Here is a 13,050-nt window from a genome sequence, read left to right as displayed (position 1 = left end):
CTGGGGGTGGGGAGGATGTGGGAAATTTTCCAAGAGGTCTACCACATGATGTATGCTTTAAATATACTTTTATTTCTGTTGTTTTAAAAATCAATCCAAGAAAATATACAGGAGAGGGATCATGAGCTATTAGTATTAACAGAGCTCTCATTAAAAAAAAAACTAACACTGATGTTTGACATACCTAGAGAGGTATACATTTATGAAAAGTAACTGTACTAAGTATGAATTGGATACAGTTGGCATCTGTTTTTGTGGACAGATAATCTGTTTGAGTTCCCCAGTCCGGTTTGAACTTGCTGTATTGCTCAGTCTCTGCCACCTCTCCTCACTGTCTTCCCTTTGCTGGGAGTGAGGCAGGGTTTCCTGAAAAGTGGGCTGTCTTCTGGGAAGACTCCCTGGCTAGCTGCCAGCATGTCATATAACTAAAAGAGAAGACTGGCAAAAAGATCTGGGATGAAAGCAGGAAAATCATGGGCTGAAGGGGAGAGAATCAAGAAGGCAGAGGCCAATAAAGGCAGACGATCCTCTGGGATGGAGTTGGGGCAGGTGCCTCCATTCTGTTCCAGGTGACTGCTTCCCTTTCTCTCTTTGGGTCTTCATTGTGCCCAGCTGCTATTCTCAGAATTTCAAAGACTTTCCCCAGGGGTTTGGGTTATTGGGTCATAGGAAATAAATGTAACTTTTCCAGGTATTACCTTCCAGAGCATCTGCTTTAGGTGACATTACAAAAATACTCTGTTCTCACCATCTCTTTTATGAGTACCTTTTAAGTTTGAGCTGATTTAATTGACATTTTAGATTTTATCCCAGTGTTGATCTCTGTCTAATTCAAGGGCATGTGTACATGTGAGGAGGAGAGAGACAGACAATGTGAATGTGATTGAATGAGTAGGTGAATGAATAATGAATATCTTTTCTGAAGAATTTGATATATTAAAATATCTGTCCAAGAATGGGCTTTCTGAGATTGATACTCTTAAGTAAATTCATAGAATTTGAGACGTGAAAGAGAACATAGAGATCATCTGACTTTGGACTTTTCCAAATATACGTTCCATTAAAAAGAAGTCCCTAAGTCAAATAATTTTGCAAAGGTCGGAGACGCACTGCACTTACTACCAAATTAAAGGCTGAGCATCATTCAATTTAGTAGTTACCAGAGGGAAGAGGGGAAAGGCAATATAAGGGTAGGGGATGAAGAAGTATATAAACTATTAGGCATTAAATAAGCTGCAAGGAGATCAAACCAGTCAGTCCTAAAGGAAATCAACTCTGAATATTCATTGGAAGTAGTGAAGCTCCAATACTTTGACCACCTGATGCGAAGAGCTGACTCATTGGAAAAGACCCTGATGCTGAGAAAGACTGACGGCAAAAGGAGGAGGGGGTGACAGGGGATGAGATGATTAGATAGCATTACCGACAAAATGGACATGAATTTGAGCAAACTCTGGGAGACAGTGAAGGACAGGGAAACCTGGCATGCTGTAGTCCGTGGGGTCGCAAGAGGTGGACACAACTTAGTGGCTGAACAACAGAGCAAAGAGCTGCAAGGATATATTGAACAAAATGGAGAATATAAGCAGTATTTTATGGAGCATGCTGCTGCTGCTGCTGCTGCTGCTGCTGCTAAGTCGCTTCAGTCGTGTCCGACTCTGTGCGACCCCATAGACGGCAGCCCACCAGGCTCCCCGATTCCTGGGATTCTCCAGGCAAGAACACTGGAGTGGGTTGCCATTTCCTTCTCCAGTGCATGGAAGTGAAAAGTGAAAGTGAAGTCGCTCAGTCGTGTCCGACTCTTAGCGACCCCATGGACTGCAGCCTACCAGGCTCCTCTGTCCATGGGATTTTCCAGGCAAGAGTACTGGAGTGGAGAGCCATTGCCTTCTCCGTTTATGGAGTATAACCTTTCAGAATTGTGAATCACTATACTGTACACACTTATAGCTTAAATGGGCTTCCCAGGTGACACTAGAGGTAAAGAACCCACCTGCCAATGCAGGAGACATAACAGACGCGAGTTCAGTCCCTGGTGGGAAAGATCCCCTGGAGGTAGGACATGGCAACCCACTCCAGTATTCTTGCCTGGAGAATCCCGTGGACAGAGGAGCCTGGTGGGTTATGATCCATGGGACTGCAGAGTTGGGCACAACTGAAGCGACTTATGTGAACCGTGAACTCCCTGATGTTCAAGCTGGTTTTAGAAAAGGCAGAGGAACCAGAGATCAAATTGCTGACATCCGCTGGATCATCAAAAAAGCAAGAGAGTTCCAGAAAAACATCTATTTCTGCTTTATTGACTATGCCAAAGCCTTTGACTGTGTGGATCACAATAAACTGTGGAAAATTCTGAAAGAGATGGGAGTACAGACCACCTGACCTGCCTCTTGAGTAACCTATATGCAGGTCAGGAAGCAACAGTTAGAACAGGACATGGAACAACAGACTGGTTCCAAATAGGAAAAGGAGTACGTCAAGGCTGTATATTGTCACCTTGCTTATTTAACTGAAATGTACATCATGAAAAACGCTGGACTGGAAGAAGCACAAGCTGGAATCAAGATTGCTGGGAGAAATGTCAATAACCTCAGATATGGAGATGACACCACCCTTATGGCAGAAAGTGAAGAGGAACTAAAAAGCCTCTTGATGAAAGTGAAAAAGGAGAATGAAAAAGTTGACTTAAAGTGCAACATTCAGAAAACTAAGATCATGGCATCTAGTCCCATCACTTCATGGGAAATGGGGAAATAGTGTCAGACTTTATTTTTTGGGGCTCCAAAATCACTGCAGATGGTGACTGCAGCCATGAAATTAAAAGATGCTTACTCCTTGGAAGGAAAGTTAGGACCAACCTAGATAGCATATTGAAAAGCAGAGACATCACTTTGCCAACAAAGGTCCATCTAGTCAAGGGTATGGTTTTTCCAGTGGTCATGTATGGATGTGAGAGTTGGACTGTGAAGAAAGCTGAGTGCCGAAGAATTGATGCTTTTGAACTGTGGTGTTGGAGAAGACTCTTGAGAATCCCTTGGACTGCAAGGAGATCCAACCAGTCCATTGTAAAGGAGATCAGTCTCAGGTGTTCTTTGGAAGGACTGATGCTAAAGCTGAAACTCCAGTACTTTGGCCACCTCATGGGAAGAGTTGACTCATTGGAAAAGTCTCTGATGCTGGGAGGAATTGAGGGCAGGAGGAGAAGGGGACGACAGAGGATGAGATGGCTGGATGGCATCACCGACTCAATGGACATGAGTCTGAGTGAACTCCAGGAGTTGGTGATGGACAGGAAGGCCTGGCGTGCTGCAATTCATGGGGTCGCAAAGAGTCAGACACGACTGAGTGACTGAACTGAACTGAACTGAACTGACTTAGCATGCACATAGCTTAAGTAATAGTGTACAGCAACTGTACTTCAATAAAAAATTTTTTAAGGCTGAGTATTCTTGTTTAAAATACTGTTTAGTGTTTCCCCAGTTTTTTATTTTAACTACATATCTCCTTTGTCCTTCTCTCTGTTTTCTGAGATATATGTGTATAGAACAATTATTGCACAACAATGCAAAGTTCCAGAAAACACGGTTTGGAAATACTGATTTAATGTAATCAAAAATATTTATTTTGATCTTGCCACTGCTCTTGGTCTTTGTCCACATTTATAATGAGTAAATTGAATGACTTAAACACTAATGTCATTCCTGGTTGTGACATTTTCTGGTTCAGATACATTGAGGTAACCAATATTTGAAAAGTTGTGTCTGTTTCTGTATTAAGGAATCTTGTCTTTTTTGTTTCTCATTATAACCACAGTGCCTAGTACAGTGCCTGGCACATAATAGCATCCCAGTGTTACTGCACAGATATGTACCTATTAATTTCAGAGTACTGTGCCAACTATGCCTTGAAGCTGTAAGAAGAGAAGATCTTGTTCTTGCCCTCTAGAAGTTTGTAATCAAGTTGGTGACTTTCCCAGGGATATGCTAGGGAGAAAACCCAAGTTAGATTTTGATTGTAATAATCTGTAGGAAAGTGATGTATTGGGCATGATCTCTGACCCTGAGTCAGATGTCTGGACTAGAACACGAGTGGGTCATGTCATCGTAACTTTCATTCTTTCTTTATTTTTAATTTTTGGCTGCACTGCACAGAATGGGGGATCTTTGTTTCCTGACAAGGGATCAAGCTGATGCCCCCTGCAGTGGATGTGTGGAGTCTTAACCTCTGTACCACCAGGAAATTTCCCACCATAACTTTCATGAGAAAAGGTGCCACTTAGAGGTATGGTCAAGATAGCAACCACTTTGTTCTCTTATGTCTGGCAAGGATTTTATATTACCAGCAACTGTATTAGTTCCATTTTTTTTTTTTTAATTCTTGCTAACTTTATTCTTTTTTTCACATTTAAAAAATACGTTTCTGGTATGTTGTTTACTTTAGACCTTCTAGTTTCAGTCAGGTCAATAGATCATTCATTAATGATGATCTGAGTTTGATCCCTGGGTTGGGAAGATCCCCTGGACGAGGGCATGGCAACCCACTCCAGTATTCTTGCCTGGAGAATCTCCATGGACAGAGGAGCCTGGCGAGGTGCAGTCCATGGGATCAGACAAGACTGAGCAAATAGGCACACATTATATTAGGTGTACAACGCAGTATAATGTATGTTTATACTTTGAAATGATTACCACAGTAAATTTAATGTCCATCACTAGGCAGTTAAAATTTTTTTCTTACAGTGAGAACTTTTAAGATGTTCTCTTTTAGTAACTTACAGATAGACAATACGGCATCGTTCACTGTAGCCGCTATGCTGTGCATTACATTCTCAGGACTTACGTATCTTAAAACTGGGAGTTTGTACCTTTTGACCCCCTTCACTTGTTTCACCCACTCCTCTACCCCCCACCTCTGCCAGCCACAAATCTATTCTTGGTAGCTGAGTTTTTCTTTGTTTCTTCTTTTTTTTTTTTTTAAGATTCTACATGTAAGTGAGATCATACAGTTAGGTCTTGCTCTATCTGACTTATTTCACTTAGCGTACTGCCTTCAAGGTCCATCCTTGCTGTCAGAAATGGCAGAATTTCCTTCTTTTTTGTGGTATCTCGTTGTGTGTGTACATATGTGTTTTCTTCATCATTCATTCCTTGATAGACACTTTGGTTGCTTCCATGTCTTGGCTATTGTAAATAATGCTGCAGTTAAACATAGGGGATGAAAATATCTTTTCCAGTTAGTGTTTTCATTTTCCTTCGGATAAATACCTGAATTATATGTTAGTAGTTCTTTTTTTTTGAGGAACCTCCACTGTTTTCCATAGTGGCTGCACCAACTTACATTCCCATCAGTAGTGCACAAGAGTTTTCTTTTCTCCATGTCCTCACCAACACTTGTTTTTTTTTTTTTTTTTTGGATAATAGCCATTCTAACAGATGTGAAGTGATATTTCATTGTGGTTTTGATTTGCATTTCTCTGATTAGTGATGTTGAATGCTTTTTAATGTATATGTTAGCCATCTGTCTTCTTTGGCAAAATGTCCATTTAGATTCTCTGACCAGTTTTCAGTTGGATTGTTTATGGAATTTTGTTTTGTTTTTGCTATTGAGTTACAAGTTCCTCACATGTTTTCGATATTAAACCCTTACAGATATAGTCTTTGCTTTTAGTGTCAAATTTAAAGAATCATCACCAGTCGTCAAGACATCAAGGAACTTCCTTTTCTTCTGGGAGTCTAATGGTTTCAGGTCTTATGTTTAAGACTGTAATCGTTTTGAGTTGATTTTTGAATATGATGTAAGTTTCATTGTTTTGCATGTGGCTGTCCAGTTTTCCCAGCACCATTTGTTGAAACCCATTTTATAAAGGAATTGAAACTCATAGATCTAGGAAAATGAATGAACCTTGACATATTAGGTGCAATAAGTTGGAAACAAAAGGCCACATAATGTGTGATTCTGTTTATATTAAGTGTCCACAATAGGCAAATAGATTAATGACTGTCAGGGGATGTAGTAGGGGAGAATGGAGAATGACTGCTAATGGGCATGAACATGAAAATGTTCCAGAATTAGATAGTGGTAAGGGTTGTACAACTTTACAAATATACCAAAAGTCACTGAACTGTACACTTTGATGTATGAAACCAACAAGTATTATTGTAAAGCAAGTTTCCTCCAATTAAAATTTTTCTTAAATAAAAAAAAATTCAATGCTTTCACAGGGCAATATTGTAAGGGAATGTTATAAAACTGTGCCTGTAGAACTGGTTCACAATTTATCATTGATTTTTCTATAACAAATCATTTGGGTGATATTTATTATAAACCTGAGTTTTATTTTACTTCATGGTCCAATTGAATTGATTTGATATGCTGTGTTGAAACTTTCTTCTTCCTTTCACCTAGGCAACTCCCAACAACTTGTGAAATCTTAGGTGGGGGAAGATACCAAAAAAAAAAACCAAAACACTAAGTGACATGATTTTGTGCAATTCAGTTAGGCCTATAACTATACATTTAATGTATTTATAAAACAGCTTCTTAAATGCAAGCTGGTAAATGCCATTGACCTGCATTGGATGAGTACTGCTAGAAGAAAGTGGGAGTGGTCAGTGAAGGCATGCTGGGAAAGGAAATGGTTAAACTTCTGTTCCTTCCACAAGCATTTATTGAATATCTGCTCTACCTTAGGCCCTGTTGGGTGCTGCGCATAGCCAGATAATAGCTAGAGTCCCTGCCCTCGTGAGGCTCAGAGACAGTGAAGACACAATTCTGTAGACAGTCCTGAGCAGGCTTATAAGCGCTGCTGTGAAAGTACGCATAGGATACTCTCAATGCCTCTATGTAGCAGGTGGGTCAAGTCAGGGAAGTCTGGATAACAGATACGATTTCTGAGCTGTGAACTGAAGAATGAGTGGAGCAGCAAAGGCTTTGAAGACAATGGTGTAGTGGATTCCAGGAACTGCAAATAGTACACCAGAGTTTAGGGTACAAATGGCAATAAGCTGTGGGAGGCTTTGAAGGCCATCTTTCTTAAGAGAGCAGAAAATAAAGGAGTTTAAGAGAAGGCGTAAGATTTTCAGATTTGCAGTTTAGAAATAGGCTGCATTGTGGAGACTGGAATAGACGCAGATGAAAAGGAAAGCAGGAACTTTTTAGGAGACTGTTGCCCTAATTTGAGGGAGAAATCATGTCATGATGGGGACAGAGGAGTTAGGATGATTGGGACTTATTTACCCTTTGGAGGGGTGAGCACTCTGTGACTCCCAAGCCCTCTCTCCAGTCCACCATCACCTCTTCCATCTCAGTGGGACCCCAGTTTGCCTCCTTGGTCCTGTTTCCTGCTTTTCTTCATTAATATGCCTGTCTGCTTACTGTCCACCAGATTGTGTGTGTGTGTGTGTGTGTGTGTGTGTGTGTGTGTGTGTGTGTGTGTGTGTGTACAGCATAGGTTATCCTCTGCAGGCTGCTTTATAACTTGCTTTTCTCATTAACATGTCATGGCATTGCTGAATCAAGATGTGAGGATTTTTAGTCCAAATTGATATGAAGCCAGACTGTGCTCAAGAAAGTTTGTGTAGGGACTTCCCTGCTGGTCCAGTGACCAACACTCTACACAACTAGCGGAGGGGGCCCCAGGTTCAATCCCTGGTCAGGAAACTAGATGCTACATTCTGCAACTAGGAGTTCATATGTTACAACTAAAGATCCTGCAGGCCACAGTGAAGATCGACCTGGCCCAGCCAAATAAAATAAGATATTTTTTAAAAAGGATGCACAAAAAAACTGAATAGTAATTATCCCCAGCAAGTAAGGAGAGGAACTTTTGCTTTTCAGTGATATGTTTCTACATTGTTGAATGTATATTTTTATTACCATGAGTCTAAATAACTTTTATAACTTGAAGATAACAATAGTTTATAACTAATCCAGGATGGTATCTACATTTAAAAACAACTTCACTGCATTGACTGATTAGATTAAAAAATAGCATCCTGTTATTTTGTTTGTGAAACTTGACATTTTCACCATGATCATTTGACATTTTTTTCTTTAGTTGTTTCCAATTCCTTTGCCTCCTGATGACTTGGTTAATAAATACATATGACCTTTTACAAGGCACTTAGTATCTCTAGGCCTAGTTTGCTTATTATTAAAATAAGAGGAATGATACTTAAAATTATTGTGAGGATTAATGGAGATCATGTATTGAAAGTGCTTTGTAAGCTGTAAAAAGTATATAATTGTGTTCATTGACTTTGCATTTATTGATCTTGATTAGTTAATGGTTTTGTTTAGTTATGCCAGCTTTGCTTTTTTGTATTCATTTGGAGAAAGGCTAAAAAGGCAGAGTGTCCTTCATTAATATTCATGTAGTGCAGCATGGAATACTTGAGACGTGGCGTCCAAGGACCTCGTTTGTGCTGCATCTCTGTGCTCTGTGGCTGTGAGTACAGGTGTGATGCGCTGGACAGCCAGTTCTTTAGGCCAAGACAGAAATGTTCAGGGAACACCTGGCTGGACAAGAGAGAGCTCCATGGGCTGATAAAATGTTTATGTAAACTCATGGAGGCTGTTTAGATGAATGATCATGCGAGGAAACTTGTTCATGCAAATTCTATTAATTGGATTCCTCTTCCCTTCCACTTCCACCTCTTAATGGCTCTATGAAACGCAAATTGGTCAAAATCATGATTCTAAGGTCTAAGAAGGTCTGATACGGTCTTCTGGATCATCAAAGGCAGAGAAATTTGCATTGAACACGATCTTTGTGAATTCTGCCATATTTATATCCCTGGAAACATGCCTATCAATTACCTAGAACATTGACTCTGGATATGAGGGAAACAAGGCTGTGTAAACAACTCTACTGAGTCATAGATGATTTTCTGACCTCCTATTTCTGACTCTGTGTTCCCTTTTATCCAAGGACAAGATGTTACAAAAATAATTCAGAGTGACTCCCAAGGGTAGCCCCATGAACTCCTCTGTGATGAGGCTGCTCTACAGAGGATGATGAATCAACATGTTCACTCCCCCAGAGCTCTTAGTAAATGTCCCAGACAGGCTGCCTCTTCAGTTGTGAGGACAAAAGCTTTGGGAAAATTTCTGACTCATTCACAGTGTAATTCACAGAAGAAAACCTCTAGCATCTCATTTTATTTATTTATTTTAAAGTTCTTTGTGGGAGTTGTGTGTACATAGTAAGGCGGGGTTAAAGTATGGATCCCTCGTGGATATTCAAATTAGTTCTTACCAGTGGCACTATTGGGGGCTGTTCACTCAGTTAACTTCTTGTCTTGGGATGTTCATACCAGGGGAAGGGGGAGGTGGGGGATCTTAGTGTACAATCTTATATTTATGAAGGACTAGTTGACTCACTTAAAATATTTTAAAAGAAGGATATTACTGTCCACAGATGAAGTTAAAGTGTCCCCATGCCTTTCCCCAGCATCTCCTGGGTCTGAAGTGCCCGCCACCCCCACGTGGCACGTTTTCACATGCTGGGAGACTTGCTCGTTTCTGAGGAATTCATGTGAGCCTGGGGATTTGAGTTTTTCTCTGGGGTTCTCTCTTCAAAAGAAAGTCCATACTCCTGAGTTGGGCAATTATGATCTGCTGTAAACTGGTGTCAGCTTTCTCCCTTTCCCCATTTCTTTCTGTTCTACACGGACCTTCTGTCCCCAAAGGGTTTTACCCTTCCCCCTTCCCTTCTTTTGCTATTTTTTCAGGTTTCTATTATTTGGAATGTCCCCTCAGTCAGCTGCTGTTCTCTTCCTATTTGTATCTTCCCCATTCCTAAAGACACTGTTCAAATCCCACCTGCTCCATAATGGCCATGCTATATGCCTGCTGGGAGCCAGGTGTTCTGCTAGATGGATATATATTTTTCTCTCTCAGAGTGGAAACCAATCCTGTCAAAGAGTTGCTGTTATCCTTATTTGCTAAAGAGTAAACAGTCAGAGAAAGTTAAAAAGTAACTTGATCCCAGGCAGCTGAGTGACAAGGCCAGTGTTCTCCCTCACATCTTTTTGACTAGAATGTTTAACTCCATTGTGCTGTGTTTTTTTTTTCTGAATTCTCTGGATTGGATTAACTACCTCAGCTCCCCACTCACACCTTCTCTTTTGAGCAGTTATTTTGCTTTGATTGGGTGTGTCTTGTGTTTGGCAACCAGTCATGTATTATTATTTTGTCACATTCTTGGATGACTAACTCTCCTTTGATATATCTTTTCTTGCTTTCTTTTATTCCCACTAAACTCTGCTTCACAGGCTTTTCACGGTGAGCGTTTGTTTGATTGGTTATTTGACCTGATGAATGATGTCCAGGAGCAAGGGAGTTACTCCTTCTAGTTATACTTATGTTTATGTTTTTCTTTTTAGTCTAATTTGTCTTTAACATCCTACCATAATATTTATCTTTGAAGCGCTTTTAGCAAATTATCCTCCCCTTCTCTCTTTCTACATTTTTATTCCCTTTAAAGGAGAGACCAAAGAAGCTCCGCAGCTGGAATCTGTGCCATTCCCATCCTTCCCCCAAAAATACCGAAAGGAAAATTCAATGGAATGAATGAAGACCAGACATTGCCACTGAATATTTTGGCACAATAAAATGGATGCCTGTTTAGCTAAATTCAAGTGTTGTCAAGTTTTGGCTAAATTCAAGTATAATTCAAATAGACAGAGGCTCTTTGATAAAAGAATTAATGGATGTAGTCATGCTCTGGACCTACTTAGTACCTTGCTTTAAGGGTACACAAAAGTGTCTCATTGAGGTTCTGCCTTCTTATGAACAGAGGATAAAGTGAATATCTTGAGAGAGAATAGCTGTATTTCCTTACCTTTTTTCAGGTTACTGATAGAAAAACATAAAGTTGCTACAGAAGATCCCTCACCAATTCAGCATATATCCATGTACTGTTTAAATCTTCAGGGCTCGGGAAGCTATCCCTCTGCCTAGCAATACCCATTGGTGGCGATATACTGAATTCTTCTCTCCATTCACAGTGTTTGTTTCCATAAAAATACATTGAAAAATTTGCACAGATGCAAAGCAAACAGAATGGACTTTGAATTTCTTAGTTTACTGTAAAATATCACTAGGAGATGTGATTCTAAAATTAGAAACTGGGGACTGTGGGAATAAATCATGGGTAATGGCAGAATTTAAAAGCTGAATCTTCCATGCTCTGCAGGTATTGTTTCTACATTTTCTTGGTCTCTGGCAACATTATGTGGATTTAGGAGGTAAGCAGCCGAAGAGCTTTCTTTGAGAAGGAACTGTATTGTGAAATGAAGACGATGAGTGTGGCAGTGTACAGTGGATCTCAGAGCAGCTGCTTGTGTTCAAACATCGTAGACTGCACTGTGTGGGAAGAGGAATGACCTGCTGATAGTCGAAGGGATTCCAGATGAAATACATTTCATTGCTTTATATTCAGCTGACTGTAAACAGTGATTATAAAGTAAATTCTATTTTGGTAATCTCGTTCAGTCCTTTAAATCAGTGTTTCTCAAATGGTGGTTTATTACTCATTAGTGGACTCTGATTTTGTGGATCTTGTTTAGCATTTAAACTCTATTATTATTAAAGAACAAAATAGTATAGAATAGAAAATAGTGAATTGCATGTAATAAGAATATTTTTCTATGAAACTCATTTTTTTTTATCATATATGCACATGTGCTGTACGTTTCATTTCTTACTATAGACCATGGTTTAAAAAAAGTAAAGCATGGCTGTTAGCAACGGTTCCTAGGATGTCAGATAATGGTGCATAACTGTTACTGGCCTCTCAGCTGGTGCCAGACAACTTAGACAGATGGGGAGGAAAGCGAGGAGCCACGCTCTGGAGGGAGGAGCCTATTGACCCCACGATCAAGTCTGCTGCTTTGGTGAAGACCAAGTGGATTACTCACTGCGCAAACATGGTTCACAGAGGAGCTTTGCTTGAGTGCAGCGCTGGAGACTGTTGGCAGGCTATTTCAAGTCTAAACATAAAACCTGATGACAGTTTCTTGGTTGAGGAGAGGTGCAGGGGCCCATATAGGGAAACACTTTTCTTGAGATTTCCCTTTATTTTTCTCCCCGGTGTCACTTATCTTTTGAGTCACTAGCTGAGCTCCTTTAGGGTATAGACTGGGGTAGACGTTGCCATTGATAGCAGTTAACATGTATTGACGTTCCAGCATCTGAACACCGTTCATTTCTGAAGTGATTGTCCATTTTGCTATGAAAGTTGAAGGAGGTATGGAAACATAACGGGAGGTGAACCAAGCCCAGCCTCTTGGATTTCTCTGTCTCAAGACCTTGCATCTGGAGTGTATGTGTGCCAAGTCACTTCAGCTGTGTCCAACTCTGTGTGACTCTGTGGACTGTAGCCCACCAGGTTCCTCTGTCCATGGGATTCTCTATACTGGATTCAACAATACTGGAGTTGGGTTGCCGTGTCCTTCTCCTGGAGATCTTCTCGATGCAGGGATTGAATCCATGTCTCTTAAGTCTCCTGCACTGGCAGCAGATTCTTTACCACTAGTGCCACCTGCATCTGGAGGGAAGGGTGCAAATATACAGGCGTGGCTTGAGGTCACTGTGGAAACAGCAGAGTCAGGAGTCAGCTGTGGTGACGGCTGGTAACCAGTGGTGGCCATGCTAGGATGATGTTGCTATCAGACTGTCTCTGTGCTCCTAAATCTCTCCCTTGATTTATTTTCATCCTAAGGTAAACAGAGCTGGTGTCTGTTGTTTGTATCCAGGAACCCTAAGTGGTTAAAGAATTACAGGGAACATGTTAGATGGATTTCTATCTCCAAAGAGCTTAGTACATAATAGAGGGAGGAGGTGAATATGCAGCAGACACACAAATAAATTAGTAAAAGTTGGCCAGGGGTGGAGGGGATTCAGGGTTATTTCCTGTATGTTCCTATGAGTTATAGTTACCTTCATGTTTCACCAGATGGCATATCTGCAAGAGGTTCTGTGTCTTTGCATTGTGACACTTTGGAAATACAAGTTGATGAAGACCTAGTTGTGTTAGGGTGCAGCACG

General features: G+C 40.6%; 1 protein-coding gene across 11 annotated transcripts in view; it reads left to right on the top strand.

Moving 5' to 3' along the window:
- Positions 1–13,050, top strand: part of JAK1 (Janus kinase 1) — a 246,721-nt gene that overhangs the window by 168,300 nt on the left and 65,371 nt on the right. Inside the window, exons 1-2 of one of the 11 annotated variants that reach the window (XM_060410609.1) lie at positions 433–569; positions 4,152–4,281. The exons of 9 other annotated variants lie outside the window; for them this stretch is intronic. The gene's annotated coding sequence lies outside the window, so the exon portion shown is untranslated. Of the gene's footprint in view, positions 1–432; positions 570–4,151; positions 4,282–13,050 lie in introns of those variants that run through there. One more of the 11 variants, XM_060410582.1, reaches the window with a different exon arrangement.

Source organism: Ovis aries, chromosome 1, assembly GCF_016772045.2.
Source record: "Ovis aries strain OAR_USU_Benz2616 breed Rambouillet chromosome 1, ARS-UI_Ramb_v3.0, whole genome shotgun sequence".
Classification (NCBI taxonomy): domain Eukaryota; kingdom Metazoa; phylum Chordata; class Mammalia; order Artiodactyla; family Bovidae; genus Ovis; species Ovis aries.
This window is presented reverse-complemented; position numbering and strand designations above follow the sequence as displayed.